This window comes from Nothobranchius furzeri, chromosome 14, assembly GCF_043380555.1.
Source record: "Nothobranchius furzeri strain GRZ-AD chromosome 14, NfurGRZ-RIMD1, whole genome shotgun sequence".
Classification (NCBI taxonomy): Eukaryota; Metazoa; Chordata; class Actinopteri; order Cyprinodontiformes; family Nothobranchiidae; genus Nothobranchius; species Nothobranchius furzeri.
In genome coordinates, this window is record NC_091754.1 from 18,406,888 (window position 1) to 18,423,051 (window position 16,164).

Below are 16,164 nucleotides of genomic sequence, written 5' to 3' on the forward strand. Positions count from 1 at the left end.
GTTAGGCAGCTCTGTAGTAAGTAACATGGAGCAGGTCTGAATCAGAGATGAATCCTAAACTGTAGCACTGCGTCAGACATTGCACAACATACAGCATTGCTCATAACTAAATTAGCACTCACTTAAGAAAGCAGCTTGGAAGGAGAATGCTTTTTGTGCAGGAAATATTCTTCTGTGCAGATTGGTGGACTAATTTGGTCAAGTGTTTGTGGACAAGCTGCTAATAGTGCAGTAGGTGGGATCATGTGTACCATGGATGCATGAAAACATTTTGTGTGAGGCACAAACACAACATCTAATCATTTATAAGCTTATGGTGTTGATGTGCTATGTGCAGATGGGTTTCACTAGATGTCTCCACTCATCATTGTATGAAATGAAATATGTGCATCAGGTGGAGTTAGAGGTCACTGGATTCTGTCTGAAATCATCTGTAAACCTCTTGTTGATGCAGATGGACCGAGGCGGCCTTGTTTCTGAGTTAGGTGTTAGACCGGAGCAAAGGTGTCGGCCTACCTGATGGATACTAGGAAAAGGAGCCGAGAGGACATGCAACATTAAAATGAATAGTAAAATACTGCAATTAAAAGATATGGAAATTGGTAGGAAATAATTTTTAGGCTTTTTCACTTCCACAAGTCACTAATAAGGACATTTCCAATTAGGGCAGCACGATATTAGGAAAACCTGCGGTATTCGATAACAGTGCTTAATATTGCGATATCGATATTACTCGCGATAAATGAACAAATACTAAAGTATGCAGTGTTGATGTCGTCTGGTGTGTGACGTCTGCTCTGGGCTCAAAGCAAACAAAAACTAATGCATGAATTCCATTACAGCATAACATTTTATTGCAAAAATATGCAGCTGCACCTGCTACTGTATTAGCAGCAAAACAACAAACTGCATGCATGCAGTTTCTCAGTGACTTTAAAACATCACCTCCACCATAAAACTTTTTCTGATACTCCAAATACAGAAAAACATCCCTTACCAGGGTTTTTGAATAAATAAAAATATCTGAAAATAAGTTTAAATGTTAAATAATAGTTAACATCACTTAAATGCAACAGCAAATTCTCTCATTGCTACTGAGCATTTTCTCCACTTATGTGGTTATGATATAAGGCTGTTGCTGTAATTGGGAAGTGAACTGTGCTGGACCAAACTAGGAGAATATTAAGATTTTCTGAGGGAAAGAGAAAAACAATCGTCTACCTTTCAGAAGAGGAACTGGCAAAAAAAAAAAACTACATGGAAAATATGTGAAAACGTTTGTTTTTAACCCCAAATTGAACAAGTTTACCTAGATCTTAAAAAGCAGCTTAGACGATGAAACTGCAACTGTGATTCTGATAAGCTAACAAATTGAACTAGCTCCTCTTAAGATAACCGGCTAGCAGAGCTTCTGACTGACAGTTTATGTGCAGCAGCAAATCAACTATCCTGATAAACAAGGGTTTAAAAGCTCATAAGTGAAAAATCACTTTGATGTGTGGGGGAACTTTTCCAGGCCCTCTTTAGCAGGGTGGGACTGGGAGGAGAGTGCTGTAGCCTTTTAGCTGGAAGCTAACTAGAGCCTTGGGCTAACACTAGCGACATGACGGTGGGTTGGTTCACCGGCATATGTTGGAGACAGCCCGGTAAAAATGATTAACGACACCGAGTGGAGTCATGTTCACGTTTGAAAGCAGCGCTGAATCCAGAAACCTCAGCACAAAGTGCGTTCGTTGCTCTGAGCCAGCATGACGAACAAGGGAACGGCGCCACTAACTCTGTTCGGGTGTTGCTTTCCAAAAGGGTCTATGCAGGGGGCGGGTGTATTACGTGAACGGAACCATCTGATTGGCCGCATATCAGAAGGACTACATTTGATTGGTCAAATAATACTTCCGTGTAAAAAACAGAGCTGGTTTACAAAAAGCTGATGTATGACAAGGATGGAAATGTTTGAACCAAACATTTATCACTGTTTTTGCCGTGTTTTGCGATGGGCCTATCGCACGTCCTGTTATCGCGATGACGATAATTTTTCGATATAGTGTGCTCCCTATTTCCAATCAAGATTTGTTTATTTAAGAATAAGAAACAACTAAGGATTTCATCACTATTGACAAAACTTGCATCTCTTTTATGTACATTCTAAGGATGGACTGAATATCTTATCAGTACACCTCAAATGATAATTATATCACATCTTTCAGTTGGCACAAAAACATCTTGTTTTATTTATAATTTACCGAGTTTCACACTTGTGATGTTTAGCCTCAACCCTTTTATGTCCTAAGTGCATTTTTTGCACAGACAGGGGTATTTTTGTGGTTACATTTGCCTATGCTACTGCAATGTATCTTTTTTTGGGAGAGAATGTGTAGTTTTGAAGGAAATATAAAAAATAATAAAAAAAAATCCCCTACTCCATTTAACGTAACACTGAAATCATTTTGTACCGTTAACGCCCTTAGTGCATTTTTTTGTGCCTTTGACTCCCATGTAAATCATTTTTTTCTAGTAAGCTTAAATATTAGCATATATATGCATGTATATATATAAATATATATGCATATTATTCTGTCTGGGTTCCCAGAGCATTTGAAGACTCAATTTAGAGTTTTTTTTACATTTCGCATTTTCCTAATGTATACCAGGGAAATAACTAACGCTGCATTAAAAAAAAGAAAAAAAGAAAATATTTTTATGACACTAATGTGTTGAAAATTCGCCCATAAAACAAATCATCTGGACATAAAATTCAAAAATGTTTTATATTTTTTCATTTGTTTACATTTCTGATTATGATCATGCACCTGACAATAAAGGATAGTATATTTGCATCTTAAACTGCATTTAAGCAGCAGAATATAGAACTTTTTAATTCCTTTACTGTATCATATAAAATAAAAGTACTTCTTTGTGTGATTTACTGCAGAATGAAGCCTTCAGTTATCAGTGTGAAAGACAACTGAGTGTTTGTTTAGTGTGAGTTAGACTGAAAGCATTCTGCTAACCATTCTATTTCTATACCAATTATATTCTAATAGGCCTTTCAGTCTGCAAAAACCCATAATTCCAGACAAGTAGAGATGTTGTGTTTCATCAGAAACATTGTGAAGCCCACTTTCTATGCCAGGGAGATATTTAACCTCCTTAAAGTGCCTCTAGTATGAAAGCTTCCCAGATGGTCTTAGTTGCTCCACTGATGAAGGAGGGGAAGTCTTTAAAGGGGAAATGAGCACTCGCTCATCCTTTCAAATGAAAGAATAAAAAGGGTCAATGGTCAGCCCAGTGTCTATTAAATTTCTCACTTACTTTAATGGATGTTTAAATCCAGAGTGCAAAATTTCAGCTGGCAAATACCACGTTATGATAAGGCTCCTCTTATAAATAGTTAAAATTGTTTATAGATTTGTTATTATTTCTGTAAAACAAGTGTTTATTATGCATTAATTAAGAGACATAGCTGATCAGTTTCTCGCCAAATTCCATCGATAAATTTAATCAAGTTGCCATATTAAACATTTCAGACTGAGTTGTAAACAGAATTAGCATATACCATTATATTCATTCATTCATAGCGCGCCTTCCTGCTGCCAACCAAGGCAGCCCAAAGCGCTGAACACAGCAGTGTAAAATTAACAAGCAATAAAATAATAAAAGATACATCATAAGGAGTAAAAGGTATTATACATTAATTCATGTTAAGTACCAAAAACAATAAAATCATAAGATAAAATCTTAATTTAGCCAAAATCTACATGCAAACAAAGACTAAAAACCAGGCACATCAGTTAAAACAATCAGATCAGAGGTTTAACGGGATGCTATGTGTCTGTAGTGTATTTTTAATTTTGCTCTAAAAGCCTCAAGTGTAGTTGTGAGTCTTAATTCCAGTGGAAGGCCATTCCACAATGTTGGGACAAAAGCACTAAAAGCTCGATCTCCGCGACTCTTATGCTTGGTTCGTGGAACAACCAGTAGGTTGTTGGCAGCGGAGCGCAGTGATCTTGAGGGGGCGTGTGCAGTAGTGATAAAGCGGCGCAGTCCCTGTGTCATGGTCAGACATGGTAACGATCAGCCGGATCCAACAACAGCCACACAACAGAGAAAGTTTTAAATGTTTATTTAAGGACTTGATATAGCGATCGGGATCCACTGGAGTCGGTTCCGGGAGGTGTGGCCTCCTGAAAACAGCAGCAGTGTTCTGTGGTGAGGGCTGCCGATAAAGGTGATTACTCCGGTTCAGGCTGGGACTAAGGCAATAGGCAGGTTCCGTGGTCAGACAGGCTGAAGTCGGGCAATAAACAGGCGAGCAGGTTCCGTGGTTAGGCAGACAGATGTCGGGCAACAGGCAGGCAGACCGGTTCCGTGGTCAGGCAAGCAGAGGTCGGGTAATAAACAAGCAGACAGGTTCAAATGCTCAAAAGACTGTGACAGGGCAGCAGACGATCTCGCACTGAGCAGCAGGAGCCAGGTGCTTAAATAGGGAGCAGCACAGGTGGAATTAATCAGCTTAGATTACTGCTGCTGCAGGGAGACAGGAAAACACAGACATCAGGGCATGACCATGACATGGCCAATGCCTGTTGATGGCAAGTTCCACCCAGGGGAAGTTCCGTGGCCACCTGTGAGGACCGTCCATGCAGAGGATTCATAGTTTGGTCTCCACCTCCTGGTTCATGCGTTTGGTCTGACCATCTGTTTGGAGGTGAAATCCTGAGGACAGGCTGACATTAATGCCCAACAGCGAACATAACTCCCTCCAGAACCTGGAGATAAACTGTGGCCCACTGTCTGAAACAATATTGCTGGGCAAGCCGTGTAGGTTGAAGACCTCCTGTGACATTACCTCTGCCAATCTGGAAGCGGTGGGTAGTCTGGCAAGTGGAACCAAATGGACCATTTTGGAAAATCGATCTACTATGGTGAGTAAGACGGTGTTACCTTGTGATTCTGGTAGACCTGTGACGAAATCAACTGAGAGATGAGACCAAGGTTGTTGGGGAATAGGGAGTGGATGGAGCAGTCCTGTCGGGCGTCTTTGGGAGACCTTGACTCGGGCACAGGTGGGGCAAGCATTGACAGATTCTCTGGTGTCTCTATGGAGAGTGGGCCACCAGAAGGCTGACATTACCACTGCCAGAGTCTTCAAGGTTCCTGGGTGACAGAACAGCTTGGAACGTGACAAAACTGTAACACTTGAGAAACCAGGTTAGCAGGAATGAAGAAACGGTTATCAGGGCACTGGACTGGTGGGGGCTGACTGCGGTGAGCTCGTATAAGTAGCCATTCTAAGGAGGTGAGAGCTAACCTGGTCTTGGAGGGCAATATATACTCTGGTTCTTCCAGGCTAGTGGATCGGCTTTTCATCTTGTTGCACACATGAATGAATAGTCAGTGTGTTTTGTTGCGGGTTTTATTCCATCTTTGGCTGTTAACACAGACGAGAGCGCAATGAGCAGCGTCTTCTCCAACAGTCAAGCAGCACTGAATTAACCGTTGAACCGTTTAACACTTAACATAAACATTCACATCCTTAGCTTTACCTTAAAACAAGTCAGATACAGCTCACTCCTTTCAAGCACACAACATTTATAGCAGCATCACTAAGTCCTGGTACAACTGGTAAAAGTTAGCTTAGCTGTTAGCTTACTCACACCACCATATAAAACTAACATTTTACAAAACAAACATACAGGGATAGACGGCCAACATTCCCCTCATTACCCCGGACTTCTACCCAATCTCCTTCATTGCTGTTATTGTGTTATTTGTGCCGTTTTACCTGTTAACACAGACGAGAGCGCAATGAGCAGCGTCTTCTCCAACAGTCAAGCAGCACTGAATTAACCGTTGAACTGTTGGATCAGCAGTACACACTGTGTTCGTTGTGCCCCCTTGTGGCGAAATGTTGTTACTACATCGTTTACTCATTAACAGTCCACAGGGAGAAGTCGAGCTATAATGAACTTCTAAAAGGTTAGCAGTGAAATGGAATGAAGTCAAATAAATTAAAGAAAGAGAGAGAGAGGGGGGGGGGGGGTGTCATCTCTATTCTCTCACACTCTCCCCTCAAAAATGTAATGTCGTCCCGACATTCAAGTACCGAACACTAACACAGTGTAATAATCAGTTCACATATCCTTCAAATGCTTTACATATATGCAGAGTACATCTAATCAGGAGTCAGAGTTCATTTGTAGAAAGAGATGCCATGCTGTATCCAGTCTTAAAATATGACACATATCTCCCGTTAATGTCATATTTCCGCAGTTGATGTCATTGTGCACGATGACTATCCACCATTTGATTCGCCTGTAGCGTCAATATCTGCAATCTCTTCTGAGAGTAAGGTACTCACATAGAAGTATACTCAACCTTAAAGAAAATGTTTAAACTGACCTCACAAGTACCACTATTCTCTAACCTGTTGACCAGAATCCTAAACAAAACTGTAGCAAAATATTTGAACCCAAGACAGGAAAATAGCAAAACTGCATGAGAACTGAGTTTGCTGATCAAACATGTTCTCTATAAGCTCTCTTAACTCATTCACTTGACATAACAGGCTGCCCTAACTTATGGTAAGTAAACCTTAATGTAGGTTTTCTTATTCTGAAAGGATACCTCCTGTAAAGTGATGTGTCAGCATCTTCATCATCATTTGAGCTTGAAATGCAAGGTAGCTCCTCGCTTTCCACGGTCCCTGACTGGACATTGCCATCCAGTAATGCATGTCCGTCTCCTCCCAGCGTTGGTTGTGATCCTGTCCCAACATCATCCTCAGTCCAGTTTCTTTGCATGTCCCCAACATTTGGGTAGAACTCTGGTGCCTCTGCTCTTAGCGGACTCTCAGTATGATGATTGGACTCCATGTCATGATTCTGCTGACATGGGCTGATGATCGCTTCCCAATCTCCCTCATCCTCATAACTGTCTCCAGGCGTTTCGTTGTCTCTTCTTTTTTTCTTTTTTTTCTTTGGTTGAGTGGGAATTTCTAAGTCTCCAGTTGAAAGGAAATCACACGGCAGCAGTAGGTTTCTGTGGATAACCCTAACTCGCCCCTTCCCGCTTTCTGGTTGGATTTCATATACTGGGCTGTCATGTTTCCTCTCTTTGACAACATACACCTGCTCTTCCCAGAATGCTCTCAACTTCCCTGGTCCTCCTTTTTCATTCAGATTGCGTACCAGTACTCTGCATCCTGGATACAGCTCTGCTCCATGTATCTTTCGGTCATAAAGAGCTTTCCCTCTCATTGCCTGCTTACTGGCTGTGCTGGATGCCAGTTGATAAGCTTCACTCATTCTGACTCTCCATTTTCCTGCATAATCTTGGTGGGATGAGCTCTGGTCCCCTGCGCTGAGGCCGAACATGAGGTCAATAGGGAGTCTGGGTTGGCGACCAAACAAGAGGAAATAGGGAGCATAACCAGTGGCTTCACTACGGGTGCAGTTGTATGCGTGGACCACTTTTGCTAGAGAAGATTTCCAATCTGCTTTTTCAATCTCTGGCAGATTTCTCAGCATAGCCAGCAGTGTCCTATTGAACCTCTCCACCTGGCCATTTCCCTGAGGGTGGTACGGTGTTGTCCGTGACCCCCTGACCCCACTGTACTTCTCCAGTGTTGAAAATAGCTTATTTTCGAACTCCCTCCCCTGATCATGATGGAGCCTTGTGGGGAAACCAAACCTCAACACAAAATCCCCAAATATCTTTTCTGCTGCTGTTTTGGCAGCTTTGTTTCTGCAGGGGTAAGCCTGGGCGAACCTGGTGAAATGGTCCATCACCACCAGGATGTACTCATACCCTCCACTGCATTTCTCTAAATGTAAGAAGTCAATGGAGACTAACTCGAAAGGGTATGTAGTGATGATGTTGGTGAGGGGAGCTCGAGGTGGTTTGTTAGGCCGCTTCCTTTTCAAACAACTGCAGACACGGTTGACATAGTGTTCAACATCACCCTGCATATGAGGCCAATAGAAACGGTTCCTGATCAGGTTTAACACTCTCTTGACTCCAAGATGACCCATCTCCTCATGGAGTTCCTTAAAAATAAGTGGATGATATTTCTTTGGGAGGAGAAGCTGTGAACAGTTGGCTGTCTTGCGATGAAGTAGTCCATCCTTATCCACATACAGTCTGTGTTTTTGTCTCATCAGAGCGGTTATCCCCCCACTACCCTTGTGTCTCCAACTTTTTGGCATTTCCTTTGTTGTTACCCATTGCAATACATCGCCAATCACCGGATCATCTTGTTGTGCCTGTCTCAACGCTTCTTTACTGATCTGACTTACTGATGTCACCACTGCCTTATCTTCTTCTGTAATCAGTTGGTTAATCACTGCTGGGCAAAGCCAGGGCGCAGAATCCTGACACTGAGCAGCAACTGCCTGGATAACACTGTTCATCACCTCGGGTTGCAACGTCTGTGTGCAGGTCTGCATGTACTCCTCCATACTGAGCGACATTCGAGAAAGACCATCTGCATCTCCATTTACTTTGCCGGGTCGGTACTTTATAGAGAACTGGAAATCAGCTAGTTCAGCGACCCATCGATGAGTGGTAGCATTCAGTTTAGATGTGGAAAGCACATATGTAAGAGGGTTGTTGTCTGTGTGAACTGTAAATGGTGGGGCATAATAGAGGTAATCCCTAAACCTCTCACATATGGCCCATTTCAAGGCCAGGAATTCCAGTTTCCCCGAATGAAGGTGGTAGTTTTTCTCTGGGGCAGTCAGTGTCCTGGATCCATATGCTATCACAGCCAATGTGTCCTGCTGCCTCTGGTAAAGTACAGCACCAAGTCCCTCCTGTGAAGCATCACAGTGTAGGATAAAGGGCTGTTCGAAGTCTGGATATCCCAATATCGGTGGTTTTAACAGAAAATCCAATAACTGGCAGAGCACCTCCTGATGTTTTGTTGACCAATTGATTGGTTGAGATGAGGATAACTGTCCTCCACTCTTCTTATTTTTTTTCAATCCTCCTGTTTTTTTCTTTTTGTATTTCTCTCTTTCCTCAGGGCTTCCCGAGAGAAGATCATAAAGGGGCTTAGCAATGCGGGAGAAGTTTGGTATGTAACTGCGATAGTAGGAAACAAATCCCATTAATTTTCTTAGCTCTCCCACCGTGGAGGGATTTCTCTGTCTCAAAGCCTGCACCGGATAAGTGTCTGCAGGATCCATCGTGTAACCATCTTTTGTTACCAGTTTTCCAAGGAATCTTACTTGATTCTTAAAAATGTCACATTTTCCTGGGGTCAGCTTGACTCCTGTTTTCTGGTAACACTGCAATACCTTTCTCAGATGCTTTAAGTGGTCTTCAAATGTTTTGGAGTGCACTAAATTGTCATCCAGGTAAGGCAAGCATACCTCATCCCGCAGTCCTGCCAGACACTCTTCCATGGCTCTCTGGAACTCTGCTGGTGCTGATGATAATCCAAAAGGTATTCTGACCCATTCATAGAGACCCCAGGGCGTAATAAATGCAGTGAGTGGACGGCTTGATTCTTCCAGAAACCCTTGGTGATAGGCTTTTCCCTGGTCCAGAACAGAAAACCAGGAACTTCCCATCAGGCTGTTCAGTATGTCTTGAATGCGGGGAATAGGATGACGGTCGGGAAGAGACTTCTTATTTAACTGTCTGTAATCACAGCACAGTCTGAGGCTACCGTCCCTTTTACGTACACAGACTATAGGGCTTGAATAGTTGGATTTGGACTTTGTTATCCAACCTCTGTTTAACAAGTCTTCCAGATATTCTTTCACCTCATTGTGGAGAGGTCTGGGGACCGATACATATGTCCTTGTGACAGGTGTTGGATCCTGTAGTCTGATTTTGAGCTCCAGTGATGGGATCGTTCTAACATCATAATCATCCCGGGAAAACGCTGCACACTCCTCTCTTAGCAGTCGTTTCACCAGTTGTTGTTGTGCTGGGGACAGGTGACTAATGGGAACGGGTGGATCCCAGCTACCATCATTTTCAACTCCCCCTTGGGTCTCCTCTCCCTTTCCCGTCCTTTCTGATTCTGTTGGATTCCCAGGTTCACAACTGGGAGTGGGCATGTCTTTTTGTGGTATTTGGGCTGACTCTGTCTGTGCGGCATACATGGTCTTAACTAATTGGACTTGCCCTATTATGCTTTTAGAGGGTAAAACAATGTCATGGGCAGTATCATTGTTGACTGGGATTTTGAGACGGGACCAGGGACCCTGCTGAAGACACACTATTCCTTCTTTGACTCTTAACCCCTCTGGGAGTTGTGATGGTAACAGGGGTTCAAACAGGACTCCCTGCTGATCTGCGAGTGGGCCTGCTCGTGCACCACATTTTACCATCTTTGTCTGGCCAGCTGGAATGATGTTCTCCCTACTTGCTTTCACCGTGCCTGTGTTCTGTAAAGCATTGGCATTTCCCATTACTTTCAGAAGTACTTCTGCTTTTTTACATTCAATGGAGAATGCTGCACTGACAGCCTCTGTGATAAGGGGTGGCGGGTCTACACCAATGTTTAACAGGTGTTCTATTACATTAAACCCAATGATCGGTTCTTCACCCACCCCATCCTCTTCAGCAATCAGAACTGGCACCAAGAGCTCAAGATGTGTGTGACTAGCAGATGGCAATTTGAACTTGACCTCAACCCACCCATTAAAAGAAATTGGTGTCTTGTTCACTGCCCTCCCATCTAATATTCTAGGCCCAATAATTTCAGCGAGGCTTTTGATAGCAACATGGGGAATATTTTTTTCTCTCCATTTTTCACTCATAAGACATACTTGTGATCCAGTATCCCACAGAGCCTTGGTCTCCACCCCATCCAGCAGGCAGGTAATGGTACACTTCTTTCCAATCAGATTTAGGAGCTGGTTTCTTCCTGTTGAGGAAAGAAGATTGACACCAACCATTTCATTTACCTGGTATGTGGCTGGTCCAACTTCCCCCATTATCCTTTTCTCCAAATACTGTGTGCTGTCTGTTCTTAACTTGTAGCTATTTCCAGTTATCTCATGTTTAGTCTTGTCAACTCTTGGTATTGGCATTGATGTCACACGGCTCAAAGACATCCCCACCTCATCCGTCTTCTCTGATGTTTTTTTAACTAGTCTGCATCCCCGTGATAGGTGTCCACTTTGTCCACATTTGAAACAATGATCACACATCTCTCCCCTGTTGTTGTCTTGACAATTTTTACAGCCACGCTTCCTGCTTGGTCTTGACACACATGTATCATTAACAAGTTTTCTGATGTCTTGTATCTCACCCTTAAGTTCTCTGATAACCTGCAGAAGCTCAGTTTCTGTGTGAGAGGCAGATGACTGTGTTTTCATTGCTTTAGTTTTCATCCCAGTGGAAGAAGGCTGTTCTTGTTCCCAAATAGCTCCAACTGTTGTCTTTGGGACTGGTTGTGTTTCTGCTCGTACTTCCCTGACTTTCAGGTCTTTGCTGCTCCTCCTGAACTTCTGTTGCCTTTCCCATTCCATGCTAGCAGCCTCATTTGTCTTGGCTATTAGCACATTATCCGTTACTGTGGGATCATCAAGAAAGTTCTTGAGCTGGTGTTTCACATTATCACTTATGAGCCCTGTTCCCACTGCTCTCAGAAACTTCCTCTGAATCAGTTCTGGGCCATAGTCCTCTTCTGAGCCAGGCTCTCTGGATGCAGCAAGAAGTCTTTCTTTTAACTCTATTGCCCGGAACAGGAAGTTTTGTGGAGACTCACTACTATCTTGTGTAATGTTTATTAGGCGATGGTACAGATCAGTGGAGCTATCTTCTTTGTAATGGCCTCTTAGAATAGTGCGCAAGTGAGCAATGGAGAGATCTGCTTTAATTTCTAGCATATCACGAAGAGGTAAGCCTGGACTGATAGATCTAACCACGGCTTCAATGATCTCCTCTTCACTGTGGTTTCTTTTAAGTCCCATATCAATCTGGTGCATCAGATTTGAATAGGAAAGTTTATCTCTCTGGCCCCTTTCTCCAATTTGGCCATTAATTTTGAACTCTCTTCTTATAGTGACTTCAGGGGTGTTAGCTGCAAAGGGATTTGCAAATTGTGCTGGAAGCTGATATGGTCCCTGAATTTTCACCTTCTTTTCCAACCTTGCCATTTCTTCTTCTAATTTCTTAGTGGAAGCTTGAAAACTTAGCTGTAATGCTGCATATTGTTTTTGCAGGCTTTCAAGGGCAGCAACATCTCTTTCAGCCGTCTCATCAACCACCATCGACTCATTTTTTTGCATTGCTTTTGCTTTTGCTATCAGTCTGTTGAGGAATTCACAAGCCACATCCTCTTCTTCCGTTTCAATTGCAATATCAGCAACTTCACTTATTAAACGGATCAGCGTGTGTTTTTTGGTCTGATTTTCAGTTGGGACTTTCGCATACAAACACACCTCCTGGAGCTGGTCCATTTTCAACTGCACAAGGGTCTCACTTAACTTATCCTGCAGTTGCTCCAACTCCATGGCTGATGTATTAAAGTCTCACTTTGTCTTCCCTGAAGCACAGCTGCATCCCCGTACGGGCCACCAGATTTGTTGCACACATGAATGAATAGTCAGTGTGTTTTGTTGCGGGTTTTATTCCATCTTTGGCTGTTAACACAGACGAGAGCGCAATGAACAGCGTCTTCTCCAACAGTCAAGCAGCACTGAATTAACCGTTGAACCGTTTAACACTTAGCATAAACATTCACATCCTTAGCTTTACCTTAAAACAAGTCAGATACAGCTCACTCCTTTCAAGCACACAACATTTATAGCAGCATCACTAAGTCCTGGTACAACTGGTAAAAGTTAGCTTAGCTGTTAGCTTACTCACACTACCATATAAAACTAACATTTTACAAAACAAACATACAGGGATAGACGGCCAACATTCCCCTCATTACCCCGGACTTCTACCCAATCTCCTTCATTGCTGTTATTGTGTTATTTGTGCCGTTTTACCTGTTAACACAGACGAGAGCGCAATGAGCAGCGTCTTCTCCAACAGTCAAGCAGCACTGAATTAACCATTGAACTGTTGGATCAGCAGTACACACTGTGTTCGTTGTGCCCCCTTGTGGCGAAATGTTGTTACTACATTGTTTACTCATTAACAGTCCACAGGGAGAAGTCGAGCTATAATGAACTTCTAAAAGGTTAGCAGTGAAATGGAATGAAGTCAAATAAATTAAAGAAAGAGAGGGGGGGGGGGGGGGGGGTCATCTCTATTCTCTCACAATCTGGTGTTGCCGCGAGAGGGCGTCCGGCTTCAGATTCTTGCTCCCAGGACGATAGGACAATGGGAAATCAAACCTGCCAAAAAACAGAGCCCACCGAACTTGTCGAGGGTTTAATCTCCTAGCACCCTTAAGGTATTCCAGGTTCTTGTGGTCAGTCCATACCACAAATGGCTGAGGTGACCCCTCCAACCAATGTCTCCACTGTTCCAGTGCTGACTTAATAGCAAGCAGTTCTCTGTCTCCCACATCATAGTTCTTCTCAGACGCAGAGAGTCGTCGAGAGAAGAAGGTGCAGGGATGCAAGAGATCATCCTCGAACCTTTGCGATAGGATGGCCCCCACTCCGGTGTTGGAAGCGTCCACCTCTACTACAAAGGCGCTGTTGGGGTTAGGGATGCGGAGAATGGGGGCAGATGTAAACAATGCTTTCAGCCTGCAAAAGGCTTATTTGGCCTCAGTTGTCCAAATAAATTGATTCTTGCCTGAGGTCAACCAGTGGAGGGGGGCTGTAACAGAGCTGTAGTTCCTGATAAAACAACAATAAAAGTTGGCGAACCCCAGGAAACGTTGGAGGTCCTTGACGTTGGCCGGGTCAGGCCAATTCAGGACAGCACTGACCTTAGCAGGGTCCATACCAATCCTCCAGGGGAAGTGACCGCCCCCAGGAAGGTGATCATAGTCTGGTGGAATACGCATTTCTCAGCCTTGACATTAGTTGATTCTGGAGTAGACAGATGAGTACTTCTCTGACATGCTTGACATGGCTCGACAGATCCTTCGAAAAAATCAAAATGTCATCCAGGTAGGTGAAGACTGACCTGTTGAGGAAGTCCCGAAGGACATCGTTGACCAATGCTTGAAAAACCGCTGGAGCATTGCAGAGACCGAATGGAATGACGAGGTATTCATAATGGCCAGATGGGATGTTAAAAGCCATCTTCCACTCGTCCGTGTTAAAAACCATCTTCCACTCGTCCCCCTCCTTCATCAGAACAAGGTAATAGGCTTTACGAAGGTCTAATTTAGTGAATACAGAGCTCCCCTGTAGAAGGTCAAACTCAGTACTCATGAGAGGTAAGGTTCTTAATTGTGATGCCATTTAAACTTCGGTAATCAATTCAAGGTCTCAACGACCCATCTTTCTTCCCCACGAAGAAAAACCCCGCACCTGCTGGAGGTGATGACTCACAAATAATACCTGCGTCTAGAGCGGCTGCCAGGTATCTGTCCATTGCCTCCCTCTCTGGTTTGGAGATGGCATACAGACCCCCCCCCCCCCCCCCCCGAGGGGGAGGTGCCCGGATGGAATTCAATGGAACAATCAAAACTGCAGTGGGGTGGGGTGGGGTGGGGGCTGAGAGGTGGCCTTGGCCTTGCTGAAAACCTCGGCCAGGTCGTGATAAACCTCTGGCACTCGGGACACATCGGATACATAGTCTCATTCAGGGGGCTTACCTTGGTCTCAGAATGCTCTGCCAAAGTTGTCCTCAGACACGTTGCCCCCCAGGACAGAATCTCTCCAGTGGCCCAGTTGATGATAGGCTGGTGCTTGATGAGCCACAGCCGACTCAGAATGAGTGGAACCTCTGAGGATCGAACCACCAGAAACTGTTTCTGTTCTCTATGAATGCCTGCAATGAGAACAGATGTAGACTCTGTCTGGTGAGTAATAATCTCTATGACATGGCCATCGATGGCCAGGATCTTATGTGGTCTCGGAAGGGACTCCCACCTCAATTTTAACTCCTTGGCTAGACAGATGTCAATGAAATCGGCGTATGCCCCAGAGTCAATAAAAGCTCTAATCTCCAAGGTCTCGGGAGTCAATAAAACATACCAGACAGCCTCCTGGGGGTGGGGGTGGGGTGTTAGAACATGTCAGAACATGAGATAGGACTCAGTAAGGCCCCCACATCCCTCACTGTGTCTTGGCCTTTTAATGGGCAACCAGCTGCATGATGACCCCCTCCCCACAATAAAAACAAGGCCCTTACTGAGACGACTTTGCCTCTCCTGAACCGACAGTCTGGTCCACCCAATCTGCATGGGCTCCGCCCCCAGTGCGGGTGGGTTGGTTCCTACTGGGGGACCCGTGGTCTGGAGGATGGTTTCACAGAGGGGAACATAACTCAGTCTCTCCCTCCTCTGTTCCTTGAGTCACAGGTCAATCCGAGAAGCCAGTTGTTCCAGGACTTTGAGCGATCTAGGCAGATCTCTGGCCACCAACTCATCCTTGATTCTTTCAGACAGTCCTTGATAAAATGCATCAAATAAGGCATCATCATTCCAGCGACTGCTGGACATTAAAGCATGAAAGTCTATAATATATTCCGTCACTGGTCTTACCCCCTGTTTGAGGGAGACCCCGAGCTGCCTCCCGTTCAGGGCGAACTGGATCAAAAACCCTTTTTAATTCTTCTGAGAATTCCTGAAATGACCCGCAGATGGCAGCATCGCTCTCCCAGGTGGCTGTTCCCCACTGCTTGGCCCGACCTGACAGGAGAGAGATAGTGTAGGCTACTTTGCCCGCTCGGAGGGGAAGGACGACGGCTGCAGCTCAAATGTAAGGGAGCACTGAGTCAAAAAAGGTCTGCATTGTTCCGGTTCTCCGGCGAACAGCTCAGGAGGAAGCAACTTGGGCTCCCAGGTAATGTCAACTGGAAGTCCTCTGGGAGGAGAAGCAGCGGCGCTGCTGGTGGAGTGAAACGATTTAAGGTTAGCAACTCCCTGAACAATTTCATGAACGCTGTGCTCCAGAGCTGTGATAGAACTCTCTACCCTAGTGCACCATTCGGTGCTTGGCTGCATCCATGTTAAAGGGCGAGATCGTATTGTCACGGTCAGACATAGTAACGATCAGCCGGATCCAACAACAGCCACACAACAGAGAAAGTTTAAAATGTTTATTTAAGGACTTAATAAAGCGA

General features: G+C 44.3%; 1 protein-coding gene across 6 annotated transcripts in view; it reads left to right on the plus strand.

Moving 5' to 3' along the window:
* The window catches only part of galnt13 (polypeptide N-acetylgalactosaminyltransferase 13), a 68,824-nt gene that overhangs the window by 1,921 nt on the left and 50,739 nt on the right, over positions 1 to 16,164 (plus strand). The window lies entirely within an intron of this gene.